Genomic DNA, 18,900 nt, shown 5'->3' with positions numbered 1-18,900 from the left:
ACTCTCCAGCTGAGACCACTCTCATTTAACTTTCTTCCCCCCTGTTCTGCTTCCCACAATCAATTTCTCTTGAGAGCACTCATCCCAAAAAGTCACTTAGACAAGAATCCCATCTTAGGTTCTGCTTCTAGGGAACCTGACCAAAGACATACTACATAAAATTCTTGCAGAATCCATAGCTTATTTACTCACTTGTAGAAAAAATAATCTGTGTTAACTTTTCTTTCCAAGAATAGTTTCACTTCAGTAACTAAAAAGTCTAGTCCTAACCAAAAGCCAAAATGTTAAACTCCTTTCATCCAACTTAGGGGTAGATGAGTTGTCTGCCTTTGCTCTTTAATTTGTGCATCTGTGCCTCTGGCTCCTCCCTGGAAACTGTTGGTCCCAGTTAGGTCTTCGGATTCCTCCAGGGTTGAAAGTGGGAAGAGAGTTGAGATTACCTGGTAGGAAAAATCGTACTCAGCTGACTCAGGTGGCATTTCTTATGGCATCTCTTACTATCATAGGTGTTTAGAGTTGATTATTTGTCCCTTGGATGCTTTTTGTTAACTCTTCAGAGGTTCATCCATAAGAACTTTCGGAGAACTGCTAAGAGCTCTCTCACTACCTGCTTACAATCCGTCCTTTAGTCCCTGGGAGTTCACTCCATTCAGCCTCTTTCTTTGGGGGCTTCGACACCACCTCAGGCAGGCTTCTCAGGCAGGATCTCTCTTCAAGTGACCTTACACTTACACCTGAGGGTTACATCTCATCCCAGTTTCCACATTGGGCCCTTGAAGACATGTGCCCTGGACCAGCCTTGGGTAGAAGAACAGCTACTCGCCACTTGAGCCCTCTTTATTCATCAACTGGAAGACCGCTCCACTTACCACCTTCCATCTGTAGAATTTTCAGATATGATTCCAGTCAGCTGTGTTTATCAGACTCCAGGAGGACACAGGTCAAGCTTTTCTGGTAAAGTCCTTAAAAATCATTTTTTTCTTTATTCCTTTGAGGTGAGGAGGAGGCACATCCTATCTGCACTCCATGGAGAGAGACCTTCCAGTACATTGTAATTGTCTCAAAAAAATTCTCCCTTCAACTTCTACACACTCAATGTGTGAGGTGCTAAGTACTGAAAAAACAGTCGTTGAATCCCTCTCTGAAAATCCAGTGTCTTTGCCCAGCTTTGGATTGTGGAGCTGGTTTGCACCTATTGTCTTTGGGTCCAATAAAAACTGTGACAAAAGAAGTTCCACTGATGTGACATTTGCAAAGGATAACTGATAGTCAAACTATTATCCATGGGCAAGAAGAAAAAGTCAGCTGGAACTAAAGAGACTCGATATGAGAAATTAGAAATTGAGAATTGATGTCTCTTACTTTTTCTCTCTGCTTTTTTGTCTCCTTTTGACTGCTTCCTATTCCCATAATTGTCTCGTAAGTTATGCCCTCTGTGCTTTCAGCTTGTATGTGGCATTGGCTTAACATCACCTCCACTCAAACCCTTCCACTAAATGACTTTTCACCTCTCTGTACGTCTAGTAGCTTGAATTACTAAGTGTGAAAATCTGATCGGTCAATGAAAATCCAATAAAATAGTTTCCTAGTGTCATTTGTCCCCTGATTTAATCAGCTCTTTCTAGCTAATTCTGGGGACAGGAAGGCTATATGGTAATTTAAAAATATTTCCTGGGCTTCCCTGGTGGCGCAGTGGTTGAGAGTCCGCCTGCCGATGCAGGGGACACGGGTTCGTGCCCCGGTCTGGGAAGGTCCCACATGCCGCGGAGCGGCTGGGCCTGTGAGCCATGGCTGCTGGGCCTGCGCGTCCGGAGCCTGTGCTCCGCAACGGGAGAGGCCACAGCAGTGAGAAGCCCACGTAATGCAAAAAAAAAAAAAAAAATATTTCCTGAAAAATGCCCCTTTTGCAGGGGCTATAGATTTGGACAATCACTAAAGAGGGGAACAAATCTATACATATATCCTAAAGCATATCTACAAGTGTCTCCCAACTTTCCCTACCTTCCAATTTTGTGATTTGCCACTCTGTATAGTTTCCTCAGGCTGTATCATGAATCTATTCCTTTACTCGTGATATTCACTCTGACTTTAAAACTCATCTTGCTTTAGTCCTTTGACTAAATGAGCCATTCTTTCTGATCCAGAGCCATTTCTTTCTTATCCCTCTTAGAAAATCTGTTTTAAACCTTCACAAAGTGTTCTTGCTATGAGTTCTTAAAATATTGTGAAGATGCCTCTATCTTACCAATAATAGAGTATTGACACTCTGCTGACTTTACACAGGTAAGAAACTGTTTTTCCCCAGTAGACACTTTGAGAGTGTTTTGTTGTTGTTGTTATTATCTCAATAGCTTCAACCTCTGAGTGACTAAAGAGGACAATAGAGGCAGTGTTGTTTTACACAGTGAATTCAAGGAAGACAGCTCTGAGAAGCTGATAAGTGAGAACACAACATTGTAGGAGGTGAGCTATGTGGATATTTGGAGGAGAAGCATTCTGGGCCAAGGGAAGAGCTAATGCAAAGACCTCAAAGCAAGAACAGCAAGGAGGCCTGTATGGTCAGAATGGGGATTTGCCATATCTAACAAAGCATTAGGGGCCCCTGTTAACACTTTTATAAGCTGCATCACAACATTAATTCAAAGGAAGCTCACCTTGTGCTGGAGGCGGCAGTGCCCTAGTGCTCATTTAGAAGATGAATTCTTATTGTCCTGTCTTAAGACATTGACGAAATAGATTTAGGAAATATAACTGAACTCATATTTCCTCTGGGCGTCCTAATACTGACTAATAGCAGAATTACAAAGATCGGGGAAAATCACAGTTTTTGCATTTAGCATTTTAATCCCTAAATTAAAATTTTGGTTAAGTTTCTGGTTTGCTTATTTATCAAATTACTGTCTCATCTCATAAGGGTTTTGAAGAAGAAGATGAACATTAAAAAGATTACATTATATAACTCTCTTCCTGCAGCTGGCCCACCAAACCTACTTCAGCATTTTTCAAATAAGAGTGAATACCTCTCTAAAGTTTGATTGATGTGTCTTAGCAGTAACAAGTAATTTATATAAATGTTTATATTTTGTGAGTTTTTTTAATGATAATCTCAAAACTGTTTGTATACGTATATTTTGGATCATTTCAGTGGCCCCTTCATAATTTTCTCCATTTCACTGTCTGTATAGGCATTTGTGTTTATGATCACAAAGGGGAGAAGAGTACTTGTTCAATGACCTTGGGCTAATAAGGACAGGGTTAAACGTGCTTAATAAGCGAACAATACATTTATGACAAGTTGAAAGTGAAATACATTACGACCAGTCAAGGTACAAAATAAGAACTATTTTTTTAAGTAATTGAGCTAGAAAGAGTGGTGGGAGAACTGCATTATCACATGGAGTTCAGTGTATAATCTTGTGTGATAGTGTATTCAGGTAGCTGGCAGCAGTTTACAGGAAAATGACTTCTTCAATCACGTAAAATAAATTATCTTATTTCATTTTTTTATTTCTAAATTCATTTGTATTTAACATATAAATTTGTTTGGCTTTTAGAGTTGTACTATAAGGTCTTGACCACAAAGAATTCATTTTAGTCTTATTTTATACATATTTAATTAATAAAATGCTTTGGGTTACAATAGGACATTTATGAGAATTAGTTATTTTTGAAAAAATGGGTAAAGATGTTATTCAGGTTGGATAAATGCTGCAGCATTATAATGTACTCATTATATGGAAAATAAACAGATTCATTTTTTACAAAAAGATATTTTAGCCATCCTGAACAGAAATGACTCTGTGCAGGAATCATGAAAAAAAGTTCAATGTCTCTTATGTTAACATAGGCAGTCAACATTGCAGAGTCACCTGAAAGTGATTTCAAACAATGCTAAAAATGTTGAGTGGACTAATGACTCTGAGACATCATATAGTGGAAGCAATTGCTCATACTTACAAATTAAAGAATTGCAGAAAAAGAATGAACTATTCCATGCTCCTTTTGTAGTCCATGCTTTTTATATGTGGCTTATTCATTTGAAAAATTAAGATTATCTAATAATTTCACTTTGATTTAAAGGTACAGTATCATATTATGCCTCTTATGCAGTAGATTTTGTCTACTCTGACCCAGGACTCTGGGAGCGAAAAGGAACTAAAGCATACATCTGGGGATGCACGGATCTAGGGAGGGAATGTCAAGGTATTTTGAAAAGAATCCTCCAAGGTTAATACTTATTTCCATGGAATGTTATCTTTTCTAGTAATTGCTGATAGTAAGTTATTGAACGTTCAGGCCATCTGCTAGTGACAGTTGAAAAAAAAAAAAAAAGGTCCAGAAACCAGCTAGAATGTGAGGTGAAAACAAAATCAAATTATATGATAAAATATAGAATAAAAACACAAGGTCAGAAACATGCTCAAAAATATGGAGGAAAACCAAAAAATATGAATTCATAGGCACAATCCAAGAGAAATAAAGTAAAATGGTTCAGATATCTAGGATATATATGAGTTTAAATCACTGTTTTTTTTACTGTCAGGAAGTCAAGACAAGCATGTATTTACGACCAAAACTTCTTTAAATTAGCCATCAAATAAATGATTATTAAATACTTATGTTTTCAAATATTAAGAAAAACTTTAAATTTTTTAGGTAAGTTACACTATCATTATGTCCCTCATGAGCTCCAAAATTGCAATCTAAGTTCCAGTGTTTATAACCAGAATTTTGGTCATCTATTTTCTTTGTAATCACTGGACCATTAACTGACATTTATCATTTATTTTTTAGTTCATATATAGATTTTTCTTTAGTGCAATTTTCTATAAGAGGATTAGTTTATATATTCAGGCAGACTTAGTAGACATTCCCAGCATTTAAGAATTTCTATTTCAGCATATCTGCAAGTAAAATAGAGATGGGGTATGACTCCCCCAAACCCTTCCCTCCCGTCAAAGTTTATTATAATGTTTTGGCATTTCAAGGAAAAAAACACAATATAGCAGGTGCTTGAGTAAGCAAATCTTTATTTCTGATATCCTCCTTCTCTTCTTTCCTGGAATGTGCTCTTTATTTTATACTCCAATTTGAATAATAGTCATGTTTTAATTCCTCATCTTCCATGGAACAGCCCAGGTGCCCTAACCTCAGTCATGCTAACTGGCTTTCACCCTGCATTGATTAAGAGTTCCCAGAGATAACAGTGTGTGTGGGTGCATGAATAATCTTCTGGCTTCTCAAGTCACTTCTTCTGCATCTCCGCAGTCTGGCAATAACACCCACAATTTGAGTAGTGAGTGGCTAGCTGTGAACTCTGAAATAGCATATGTATGACCTTCTGTTGAAAAAATAAAAATAGAAAAATTAACATGACTATAATAAAATTTTTCCCAAAGAGAAAAAAATTACTGAAACATTTTCCTCTTAAGCTCTGACTCTTCCCTGGTGAAAGAGAACTACGCTTAACAATCAAATTGGGCAATTACCAACAGATTTAGAGCCAAAATCTAAGGAAAGTAAAGCCATTAGCACTGTTAGAAAACTAGAGGAAACTGCACAAAAATGAGGTGTTTTTGATACACTACAAACCAGGGCTGGCTGTAACTAAACCTTCATCATTATAATCCACTGTCACAGTCCTAGCTCAGTTATTCATCATCCCTGTCACTGAAGCAGTCCCCATACTCGTCTCTCTGTTACCAAACTCTTTACTTTTCAACACTGATCCATTTTGCTGTTGGAGTTATCATCCTAATTCACCAATTCAATCACATCATAGTGATACTCATAGATGACTTGCCATTACCTATAGAAGAAAGTGTAAGCTTCTGAGCCTGGCAAGGAAGTGTCTCCTTTATCTTGCCCCAGCCTGATTTTCCAAGATTATTTCCCAACATACTCATCCCTGCACAAGCTTCCCACACAATCTCACCCTTCCAGGATTCACGCTATGCTCTAGATACATGTGATAATTTGGTACCCTCATTCTTACAGATCCCGGTTCCTGCTGTTCCTCTTACCTTAAATGCTCTCTGCTATCTCAGTCAGTGTAGTTGTATAATCACTTGACAAGACCTAACATAAATGAAGACTTCTCTTAGTATCTCAGGGCGATCACTGAATCATTACTTCAGGACAGTACACTGTGTGTAGCAACTGTTGTAATAGAGTTATTTGTGTCTTTTTCCAATAGATTTTGAGGTCCAAGAGGACAAATACTATATTATGTTCCCTACTGTTTCTCCTTCTTCTCCTTACATTTATCTTATAAACAGGATTAGTATCCATGTTTTTTTCCTATCAACTTGAGCCTCTACAGATTATAAGAAACATTCTGTTGTGCATTGATGACATGAGGATTAACACAGTTAAAATAAATAATGTCGGTGTCCTTTTACTAAGGAACACAATACTACTAATGCTTTATAAGTCTTTTTCTCCAGAAATGCTTTCATTAAAATTAGCACCTATTGTTATGCTAATATTTATTTATTTATTAGAAAGTCAGGCACTGAAGAGAGGCTTTGAAATCAGATACATCTCAGTTCAAATTTTATTTTACCAGATAGATATTGCATCTAGGGAGAGCTACTTAACTTCTTGGATGTCACATATGCAAAATGAGGATGAAAATATTTACCTTTTAAGGTGTTTTGAATGATTGAATAGGAAAAATTGGGTTGAATGATAAGAAATTGCCAATATTCTAGCATCTTTACCCACAGACACAGAATAGTTTTGCTATGGAAGGCAGTCACTACAGAACAGATAAACAGTCAATGGTCGGTCTTAGGCAGATGATGGATTATGATGATAGTTATTACCATTACTGTGATGAGCATGATATGATGAGGAGGAGGAGGACATGCATTGCTCTGGCCATCATTTCTCATCCAGTCTTCTCATAGCCAAAGCACATATAAAAACTTGACTCAGTTTGAAAAATATAATAAAACTGCCTGGCCCAGTCACAACTTGGGCACAAGGAAGTAGCCAGTAAAACACTGAACCTGTGATAGGTAAAAGAACAAATGACCGCAAAGCCAGGCACACATCGGCATTAAATTCAATCACTGTTAACTGAACCTGTACCGCGAGCCTGTATTGTTGGAGCAGGAATAAAAAGACAAGTGAGATGCAGCTCCTGTCTTTAAAGAGCTTGCAGTTTGCTGTTACACAACAGAGATGTGCTTGCAAAGACATTGAAGAGAAAGACTATCAGAATGCAGGGAGAGAGAGGAAGATTTGTTTTACTGTTGGAATCTACATAATGCTCTAGTCCTTAGGAAGGCTCTGGTTTTACTATATGTGTCTCAGTGTTGGTGGACTTTCTTACATAATTCAAGCCATTCATTTTAACGGGATTCTGAACAATTTATGAGCAAGGTGTAACAAAGACTTGTTGCTGATTTGCTTTTCTCTCAGTATCTCTGCCCCTTCAGTGCCCTCTCTTTTTTTCTCTCTCTCAATTATATATATATACATATATATATATATATATGTATATATATATAACCAGACTCTATTCCAAATCAGGGAAGATGAACAGATTTTGAGTAATATCTTCGCTTCGCTTCTGGAAAGTATTCCGAACCAGATTGGTAAAGGAGGCACATACCTCACCCCTGTGTTGTCACCCCGTGATGGTTCACAGGGCCATTGGATGTTTAGGGAGTTAGAAAAGTATATGAGGTGCTGAGGATCCATTCAACATAAATAACATTGTTCCTTAATGACAGTGTTTAAAAGATGTTCAAGGTCAATTGTTATTGTACTTCTAGAAATTGTTTATACATATTGAAGAAAAAAAATCCAGTTTCGTATAGGATTATAAAGATTTATTCTAAAGAGATCAACGAAGCTCTATTTCTATAAATCATCTCGAAGAAGAAAACAGGAAATAACTTTCACATTCACATCTTAAATGGTTTTTGCCTAAGTTTTTCTTTCCTTTACTTTTCTGTTACGGTAAAATGCACTGAAAAGAAAATTGGTTATTTTCAGAATGTGTCCCAAATCACTGTTCGCATATATCTACCTGAGAGGCAGGGTTACAATAGTTACATGCTATCAAAATATTCTACTTTAAATCTGACAGAGCTCTTCTCTAGCCAAATACTCAATTAGTAATACAGATACACTGAAGAAAGATAATTTTTTAAAAACTTGTCTACATTCTTCTCTTTGCTGTTTATGTTCAGGTTCCAGCCACTTAAATTGCAAATGAGTTTAATATGAACACGATGACAGCAGTAAGCTCCACTGAGTTTTAGTACATTTTCCAGGCACAACTACACAGGTCTTGTGGTGAGGTGTCTTTTTGTTTTGATGATACTACACTTCATTTTTTATCTAGAAATACATCTCTTTACCCTACAGTGACACAAAGGTCTCCTTTAAAACTAGTATTTTCAGAACTCATTTCAATTTAATAAGCACCATTTTTCAGATTTTCCCTTAAACAGAAATTTTCTGTTAATATGTAGTTTAGGGAAAAACAAGTTTTACATAATATGTGTAGTTGTTATTTCAAAATCTGTCCATTATATACTATTACTCACATTTCAATTCTAATTATTTTTTAAAAGATGTATAACTTCCCCCAGAGCTTGAGAAAATATAATGCATTGGCATTGTGCCATAAGGAAGAGACTACAAAAGTGAAAACAATTTTAACAAAAAGTATGAGTGGCTGGTGCAAGCTGAGGTCATGGAAAAAAAAGACCCAGCCAGACTTTGTGCAGGAATATCCATCCAAATAAGTAAATGCTTCAAAGCTTTTCACATTTCTTATTTGAAGAATTACTTTATTGGGGCACAGAATTTCTCTCTTTAAAATGGCAAATTCAGAGGAAACTAAAATGTTGAATAATGAAAGTATATTTTTCTTATATAAGGGCTTCAATTACTGAAATGAAACATAGTTCTTAAAAACTTATAAAAACTCTCTAGAAGATTTTTATTTCTAATGGTATTGTACTATGTCAGTAGGAAAAAAATGTTTCTAATGAAAAACCAATGCGCATTTATTCCTCTCTAATTTGGGAGGCAGTTTATTGAACTGTCATTAGTCCCCTGAACTTCTGTTTAAACTCTCCAAGTATGTACAGGTAGAATATTTTTTAGAACGATTATAGGTATAATAAGGTTATTTTATTCCAACAACATGATATAAAGCAAAAGCAAAAAAGACAAATACCAATATGGTTGAAAAAGAAAGTAAAAAGGGAGGGTATTTAATACATATGGTAAGACATTCTCAGTCATGCTTTATGTGTATTGTGGATTTTGACATCAAATGTACATTCACTGATAAACATGGACCTTTGAAATCTACATTGTTTTATTTTAAGCTACTGAAAGCATTCAGACTCACTATTGGTTTAACATTCATTCTCAGTTTGAAGATCCATTACCCACAGAAATAAAATACACTTTACAATTTTGGCTTGGGTTAATGTTCCTTACTAAAACCTCAATTTATATTGAAATAATTGCCTTTCCTTAGTATTTCAAAATCCAAAACAAGTCAGAGGTATCATTATAATTTGAAAGAAAATTCTCTCATTTCAAACTACAGATGGAGATATGTCGCTCTAATAACAAATGGATGGCTTCTCAAAAAGAGTGTCTTTGTGTGTGAGTGTGTGTGTCTGTGTATGTATATAGACAACATACACATACACAGCAGGCAGCACACAGGAAACATTGGGTAAGGTTCCAAATTGGACAATATTATGAAGAGTTAACTCTTATTGGCTAGAAGCTATAGAATATCACGACCAAACTGGAAGCTTGAGTCTAACAGTTTATTTTTTTTTACATCAAAATTAGTCGAAGTAGCAGACGTGCAAGCATATATTAGACCTCGTACAGGGATAATAAGCAAATATATGTGTATAGAATCTAAAGATGGAAAGGAAGTTTAGGGTTTATGCTTCTAGTTGCTTAGAACCAAACAATATACATTTCAAAGTCACATTTGCACAGACATTCTAATTATTAGTTCACTTTATCTCTGCTGGCTCAACGTGGTTCTCAGCTTTTTAATCACTTCTCTACTGGCACAGCTAATGTGCCTACAAGTTGTCTGGAATTTTAATACTGCTAAATTTAGTGACACAAGTTGTGATTAAATTGTGAAAACTTGTTTAATGCAAACCAGATTGAAAAGAATACATGCTTATTTAAGGAAAATGTACAACTTTGCAAAAATTATATAGTGCTATATATAGCCCCACATTTAACAGCTTTACTAACCTGCAAAAAAGTTGGTTTTTGTAGAAAACTGCCAGGGTATGTAGTCTGAAATCTGGAGTCGTAATACCAGAGAGCTGTCAGTCAGCCATCCATCCATCTAATTGGCTTCTTACCATCTTTCCATCATGTTTTTTTTATAACTGGTCGCCTCTGGCTAAAATGCAAATCATGGGGAAGAGCCGTCTAGAAAAAGCTGCTGCTTTCTTAATTATCTGTCAGAGTATGGACCAGTGGACCTAGGGCCGCGCTGTAGAGTTATGCTAAGCAGCAAGGCATCATGGGAATTGGAGTGACAGCTCATTTTCCTCCTGTGTTTGCTGTGTTCGAATGACAATGCAGAAATGTGGGTTTTCCCACACTTTCTCTGAACACTTGGGCTATTGCTCAGGGGAGCACAAAGCCAAAACTGTCACATTTCCAGACATGGTCTTATTGCTGTCACTATGACAGGATTGTTGACAAATGCCAGCAGTCATCTCGGCATCTTGGGAAATGTCTGCCATGATTGTGTCAACAGCCTGACAGAAATTGTTAATGTTTAAACTTCTTCCACTGACAGAATCCTGTCTTGCTGACAATATTTGTCATATGAAACTCAATCTTTGTCAAACTTGCTTAAAAATTAACACTTTCTCAATTTCTTTTTTTTTTTTCTAGTTTACTGCCTAGCAGTGCAAAATTTTAGCAATAAGATTTCAGCAAGGTAATGTAACACAGTAATTTAGGTGCACATTCCATCTGAGTCCTCTAACCTATTATTAATTTATGTGACCACCTTGTCCTTTTGACCTTTGCTACCAGAATAATTAGCCATATATATATGTATATATATATATTTACATATATATATATGATACACACATAATATATACTTATGCATCTAGATTTGCGTGTGTGTGTGTGTGTGTGTGTGTGTATGCTCCTTAGGATTCAGACTTGTGAATTATTCAGAAGGTACAAAACACTACTCCTCAGTATACAATGTGGCAAATCAATTAAATCTTGCAGATTTTTAACTTATATGAAAATCAGTTGCAAATTTAGAGCTATCCATTAACTAATTTCTTTAAGTTCTGAATTTTTTATTTTATTTTTTTTAACTTTGATTTAAAAAAATCAATCTGACAGGTTAAACAGTATCTATTTCAGGAACTCAACAAAAAGTTGTTTTGGAGTTTTGGTTTTTTTTAAACATGCGGTTTTGTCAAATCTGCAATATAGGGACAGCCTGCATTTCCTAATTCTGATAATCTATTGGGAAGTATTTATGTGAGCAGTATAAAAGATATTAGTTTTTTTAAAAGGAGCATCCTGTTTAAAATGCACAGTGGTTGATTTTTTTAAATATTTTTGGTGAGACACAATGCTCTGATTACTAAAAGGCAGTTAAATCATCTCTGGCTGTACTAGAAATACACAGTCATCCACAGGATGCTACATTTCTTAGACACGGTGTAGAAAAGAGCAATTGGTTAGCAGAATATAGTGTCCATCTGTCCCTGACAAAAGAATCTTTGTCAAACTAAGAATGACAACTTGTTAATAATGACATAACTATTATTAGTTGTATTGTTATTAGATAGCATGTTATAACACACAAATATGGTATATTCGTATCAGTAGGGACATATTAAAATAATTATTAGAATAGCAATCTCTTAGAAAAATAGAATGTGGCTAGAAGTACTATTTACCTGAATTGTTGCCAAATATGATTTCTAGTTACTCCATAGACAGAGAATGGACCAGGTACTACCTCATTTGCTGAAATAAGGAGACCTCTTAATATGCTTTTTAGTTTCAATTTTTCTTTGTTTTATATATATATATATATATATATATGTTTATAAACTAATAATACAAATAAATAATACAATAATATGAATAAATAATATTAGTTAATAGACTAACTAATAAAATTTATTTTTTACAGCAGTTTTAGGTTCATAACAAAATTGAGCAGAAAGTACAGGGAATTCTCATGTGCCCTGTGTCCCCACCCAGGCACAACCTCTCCACTATCAATATCCCACACCAGAGTGGTACATTTGTTACAACTGATCAACCCACATTGATACAACATTATTATATTATTTTTCCTATCTTTTAAATTCAAACATTATCATAAATACCTCTAACAGTATAATGCGACATCTCGGACCAGAAGTTGGCAAACTTGTTATGCAATGAAACAAATAGTAAATATTTTAAGTTTTTGTCTGTATCATAACTCTTCAACTCTGCCTGCAAAAGCATAAGTAATACATTTTACAATATGGGCGTAGCTCTGTTCCAATAAAACTTTATTTCTAAAAGTAGACAGCGGGCTGGATTTGACTTAAAGTCTGTAGTTTGTTGACCCCTGTTTTAGACCAGGGGCTAAGTAGTTAGATAAACCCTGATTTCAAATTTCAGCTCTACTGCACACTAGCTGTGTGACGCTGAGCATATTTTCAGCATATCACTTTATTATCTCAGTTATTCCTCAAAATAACCCTGTAGGAATGTATTAATTTCCTGATATTATGAGTGAGAGTTAGAGCTCATAGAGGTCAAGCCATGCTGCCAGAGGTCCCAGGGAATGAGAAACAAATCTTGGATTCCAGTATGAGTCTGTCTGAATTCTTAGCTTTCTGCTTTTCTAAATTATGATATGTTGTCTGTAATTCTCATTTACTTCTGAAATAAAATTATCAGTCAAGTTTGAAGACTTAGAGGACAGTGAGAGAGAAGAAAGAATATGGGTGGGGGCAGTATTGATGATTTAGGGGAGAATGTGCTGCTTCACCACCAGAATTGCTTCCTGTGTTGATAACACAGGGTTTTGCCTTCACCTCCTCTAACACTCATCACTTCCTATAGCTGGCCTAGGAGATCAGGTACAGGATACAAAAAAGGAAGAGGAAGTATGCCTCCTAAGTAACTGATACATATTTAGGGATGATTCTCTCAAAAATTCAAAAACAGTACCTATGATTGTTAATTTTATGTGTCAATTTGACTAGGCCATGAGGTACCCAGATATTTGGTTAAACATTATTCCTCAGTGTATCTATCAGGGTGTTTCTGGATGAGATTAATATTTGAATCAGTAGATTGGGTAAAGTAGATTGCCTCCCCCCACCCGCCAAGTATGGGTGGGTCTCATCTAATCTGTTGAGGGCTTGAATGAAACAAAAAGGAGGAAGGGAGAATTTGTTCTCTTTCTGCCTGAGAGTTTCTGAGCTGGGACATAGGTCATCTGCACTTGGACTAGAGCTTCTACCATTGGCTTTCCTGGTGCTCGGGCCTTTGACCTTGGACTGGAACTATGCCATCAGCCTTCCTGGATCTCCAACTTACTGCCAGCAGATTGGGGCACTTTTCAGCCTCCATAATCATGTAAGCCACTTCCTTATAATCAATTTATATATAGGAATAAATAACACTAAAATCTATATTTAAAATCTCCTATTGGTTCTCTGGAGAAACCTAATACAGCATTATCTTAGCCTCCTTTCTAAGTAAATCATACTAAAGATTCCTCCAGGCTGGGCCATGTGGACTGTCTTAATTTTAAATGGGACTGTATACTCAGCATCCTTTTCTGGCTCAGTGTGGAAAGTGCAGCATCACTTCCTGTTGAACATGACTCAGCCAGACTCTGTAAGAAGTGTTGAATCAAGAACCTACAGCCAAGGGACTCATCTGCATAAGTGGAAGGGGCATCCCTAGATAATGCTCTGCTGCTCTACCTTGTTCCTCTTTGACAGTTCTATATAGTGCAGTTCAATTCAAGTTCATAAGTATGAACAGAGCATCTATTTTGTTTTAGGTTATGTTGCATAGAGGAGTCAAAGAAATATAAATCCTGATCACTTACTACTTGGAGAGCATGATACTTTAGAAACAACCCAGGAATAATATGATAGAGCGCTTAAAAATCAAGCAAAGAAACGTTTTGTTTAGCATCAGGCAGGCATGTGTTTAGTACTTACAAAATATTATAAATCCTCCAGATATAGTCATAAGCTAGATGAAATTGAGTGAAATATATCTTTTAATCTCTTTCTTTCTCTCTCTCAAACTCAAACTCCCCTGGAGGCAAGAAGAGCTTTTGGCAGACTCAGATTAGTTTTGAAGATATTGCATTAGGATGTGGGAGGAGTATAGGTTTCACTGTGTCCTCAAAAAAGATAATGTTGAAGTCCTAACCCCTAGTACCTCACAGTTGTGACTTACTTGGACATAGCGTCATTGCAGATAGAATTAATTAAGTTGAGGTCATCTTGGAGTAAAGTGAACCCTTAATCCAAGATGACTGGTGTCCTTGTAAGAAGAGACACAAGGGAAAGACACAGAGATTTGAGTCATGCATCTGTAAGCCAAGGAAGTGTAAGGATTGCTGATAAAAACCAAAAGCTAGAAGATGCAAGGAAGGATTCTCCCCTCCAGGTTTTCAGAGAAAGCATGACCCAGCCAATACCTTGATTCCAGATTTCAGCTTCCAGAATTGTAAGACAATATTTTTGGTGTCATTGTTTTAAGATACACAGTTTTTAGTATTCTGTCAAGCAGCCCTAGGAAACTAATACAGGTACATTAAGGTATAGGAGTAACAGGCTTTATTTTGGAACCCCGTAAATCTGGATTAAAATCTCAACTCCATCATGTCCTCTCATGATGTGTATTTCCTCATCTGCATAATGAGAATTCCTCCCAACTGGAATCTTCCTCGGACATCCACCAGAGGATGGTACCAACACACAGCCAATGCTAACATGCTCACTACATGCCCTGGTGTCTTGACTAGACCTAGATTGGCAGTCAAAGCTACAGCGGGGTTTTAACAGAGTTCCAGCCTCTTTTAAGGTGTGTCCACAGGTATCCAAAAAACAGTAGCCAAAGTGAAAGTGGAGATGCTTGTGATTTTCCATTTGCTTGTGATTTTCCAAGACAGTGAGGTATGATATATTTCTGCCTAGGAATCTCATTCTTTAAAGATTGTGAGTTTGGAGTCACTTACATTGTGACTATATTATCTTTCAATTCCAAACCAAAATACCTGTTTGTGAAGTATAAATGAACCTTTGGAGACATTGGAGCTGAATACCTGGAATCAGGACTGCTAGGTAATTTTGAAGTGCATGGCACTACATACATAGATGGACATGTGACCTGGACATCTGCAGACCACCCAGAAGCTCAAGAAAGACATCTCTTCTCTATATAGACTTTAAATGTTGAAATGCCAAAAAGTCCACCTTATGTAGGCTAGGCGGGCTTTTATTCCAAGAGATGAACGAGATTATGTTCCCATAGGTCGGCTGCAGACAGGGGAGAATAACTACTATATTCACATTTTCTTTTGTCAATGAGTTCTATTCCTCTCCCACTTTTCAGTTACTATACAATGTACTAAACAGAAAACCACTTCTTTTCAAAACGAGTCATTATTTTAATATGTCTTCTTGAGGCACAGACCTACAATAGGTCTGTAAGGAGAATTAAACACTTTATTTAATAACAGACTTTGAAAAGAAGATATTTTAGGAACACGGAATACTGTTTTATATAGACAAAGCCAAACTGTAGGGGAAATAGCAGAAATAAGGTCAGGAGAGTTCTACGCAAAGTAAGACCCCGACCTGTGTACCAAAACTCATAGAAAAACCACCTGCTTCCATAAAATAATCTATTATTAGTGCAAAGCAGAGAGGAGAAAACTATCTACTCTCCCTAGAGGCCAAAAAGAGGACAGAAAACAAAGTTACATTTAAAGGATCTGCAGAAGACAAAACTGGATTCAGGTTTTACTTCAGTAACAGGCACTGATAGATACTTTCACAGTCTATAGTTATTTCATAATTAAAAGTATTGCTGAATGTGAGATAACTGTGCGATGCACGGTTTGCAAAGGGAATGGAAGAACTGAGTTAATAAGGTGACAAGTGAAGGTTAATAAATTATTTTTCAGGATTTTAGATAATTGGCATCATTTGGGAGGAGGAAAAAGAGAATGCAGCTGAAGAGAGATGAACTAGTAGAGTAGAACGCTTTAACAAATGATCCATTTAACACCAATTATCAGGCTATTTTACCATCACTCCTAGCTTTTGTTAAGTGTCTTGATATCCTTTGGGAAAATGTGTCATACAACTGACAAAATGAGATTAATTATAATAAATTCAAAACAAAACACTTTTTGAAACCTAGCCTCCGTTTCCAGAGCTTATTTTAAATGGACCTAGAGATTTGTGGTTAGTGGGTAGACAAACTTTGGCAAAGCATCACATTTCTGTAAAAGGCCTGCTTCCTCTTTGCTCCTTTAATGTATACTTAACCAACAGTTAGACATTTACTTATTTTTAACATGCAACCCTCCTTACTCCAAAAAAGATTTGATTTGGCTTCGTTAGAATGCTACTGGCGGTGATCCCTTTAACCGTGAATAGCAATAACATAAATTTTGTTCCAATATTTTGCTCATAGCTACATACACATTTAAATACATAGTGAAAATCCTAGCTCTTGAGTTATTCCCTTCCCCAAAAGACTGGAGAATTTAAAATATAGGACACCGTTATTGAATCTTTCCTTTTTTTTTTTAACATCTTTATCGGAGTATAATTGTTTTACAATGGTATGTTAGTTTCTGCTGTATAACAAAGTGAATCAGCTATATGGATACATATATCCCCATATACACTCCATCTTGCGTCTCCCTCCCACCCTCTCTATCCCACCCCTCTAGGTGGTCACAAAGCACTGAGCTGATCTCCCTGTGCTATGCAGCTGTTTCCCACTAGCTATCTATTTTACGTTTTGTAGTGTATATATGTCCATGCCACTCTCTCACTTCGTCCCAGCTTACCCTTCCCCCTCCCCGTGTCCTCAAGTCCATTCTCTACATCTGCTTCTTTATTGCTGTCCTGCAACTAGGTTCTTCAGAACCTTTTTTTTTTTTTATTTGTTTTTCTCTTTCTGACTCACTTCACTCTGTATGACAGACTCTAGGTCCATCCACCTCACTACAAATAACTCAATTTCATTTATTTTTATGGCTGACTAATATTCTATTGTATATATGTGCCACATCTTCTTTATCCATTCCTCTGTCGATGGACACTTAAGTTGTTTCCATGTCCTGGCTATTGTAAATAGAGCTGCAATGAAATTGTGGTACATGACTCTTTTTGAATTATGGTTTTCTCAGGGTATATGCCCAGTAGTGGGATTGCTGGGTCGTATGTTAGTTCTGTTTTTAGTTTTGTAAGGAATCTCCATACTATTCTCCATAGTGGCTGTAACAATTTACATTCCCACCAGCAGTGCAAGAGGGTTCCCTTTTCTCCACACCCTCTCCAGCACTTATTGTTTGTAGATTTTTTGATGATAGCCATTCTGACCGGTGTGAGGTGATACCTCATTGTAGTTTTGATTTGCATTTCTCTAATGATTAGTGATGTTGAGCATCCTTTCATGTGTTTGTTGGCAATTTGTATATCTTCTTTGGAGAAATGTCTGTTTAGGTCTTCTGCCTGTTTTTGGATTGGGTTGTTTTTTGGATATTGAGCTGCATGAGCTGCTTGTATATTTTGGAAATTAATCCTTTGTCAGTTGCTTTGTTTGCAAATATTTTCTCCTATTCTGAGGGCTGTCTTTTCGTCTCGTGTATGGTTTCCTTTGTTGTGCAAAAACTTTTAAATTTCATTAGGTCCCATTTGTTTATTTTTGTTTTTATTTACCTTTCTCTAGGAGGTGGGTCAAAAAGGATCTTGCTGTGATTTATGTCATAGAGTGTACTGCCTGTGTTTTCCTCTAAGAGCTTTATAGTGTCTGGCCTTACATTTAGATCTTTAATCCATTTTGAGTTTATTTATGTCTATGGTGTTAGGGAGTGTACATTTAGGTCTTTAATCCATTTTGAGTTTATTTTTGTCTGTGGTGTTAGGGAGTGTACATTTAGATCTTTAATCCATTTTGAGTTTATTTTTGTCTGTGGTGTTAGGGAGTGTACATTTAGGTCTTTAATCCATTTTGAGTTTATTTTTGTCTATGGTGTTGGGGAGTGTTCTAATTTCATTCTTTTACAAGTAGCTGTCCAGTTTTCCCAGCACCACTTAATGAAGAGGCTGTCTTTTTTTTATTATTATTATTATTATTTTTTTTTTTTTTTGCGGTATGCGGGCCTCTCACTGCTGTGGCCTCTCCCGTCGCGGAGCCCAGGCTCTGGACGCGCAGGCCCGGCGGCCATGGCTCACGGGCCCAGCCGCTCCGCGGCACATGGGATCTTCCCGGACCGGGGCACGAACCTGCGTCCCCTGCATTGGGAAGCAGACTCTCAACCACTGCACCACCAGGGAAGCCCGAAGAGGCTGTCTTTTCTCCATTGTATATTCTTGCCTCCTTTATTGAAGATACGGTGACCATATGTGCATGGGTTTATCTCTGGGCTTTCTATCCTGTTCCATTGATTGACTCTTTCCTTTTACTATCAACTAAATTAAGCTAAATTTTCCTGTTACTTTCAACTGAATTAACTGACATTTTTCGGTGAATTGGACCTCTGCTTTCCATCCTGGTAGAGAAGAACAACTGGAAAGTTTGTGACACAATCTTATCAGCAGGCACAAGGCCACAGGGTTTGGGCACAGG

This window comes from Hyperoodon ampullatus (assembly GCF_949752795.1).
Source record: "Hyperoodon ampullatus genome assembly, chromosome: 10".
Taxonomy (NCBI): Eukaryota; Metazoa; Chordata; class Mammalia; order Artiodactyla; family Ziphiidae; genus Hyperoodon; species Hyperoodon ampullatus.
Note: the sequence above shows the minus strand (reverse complement) of the source record.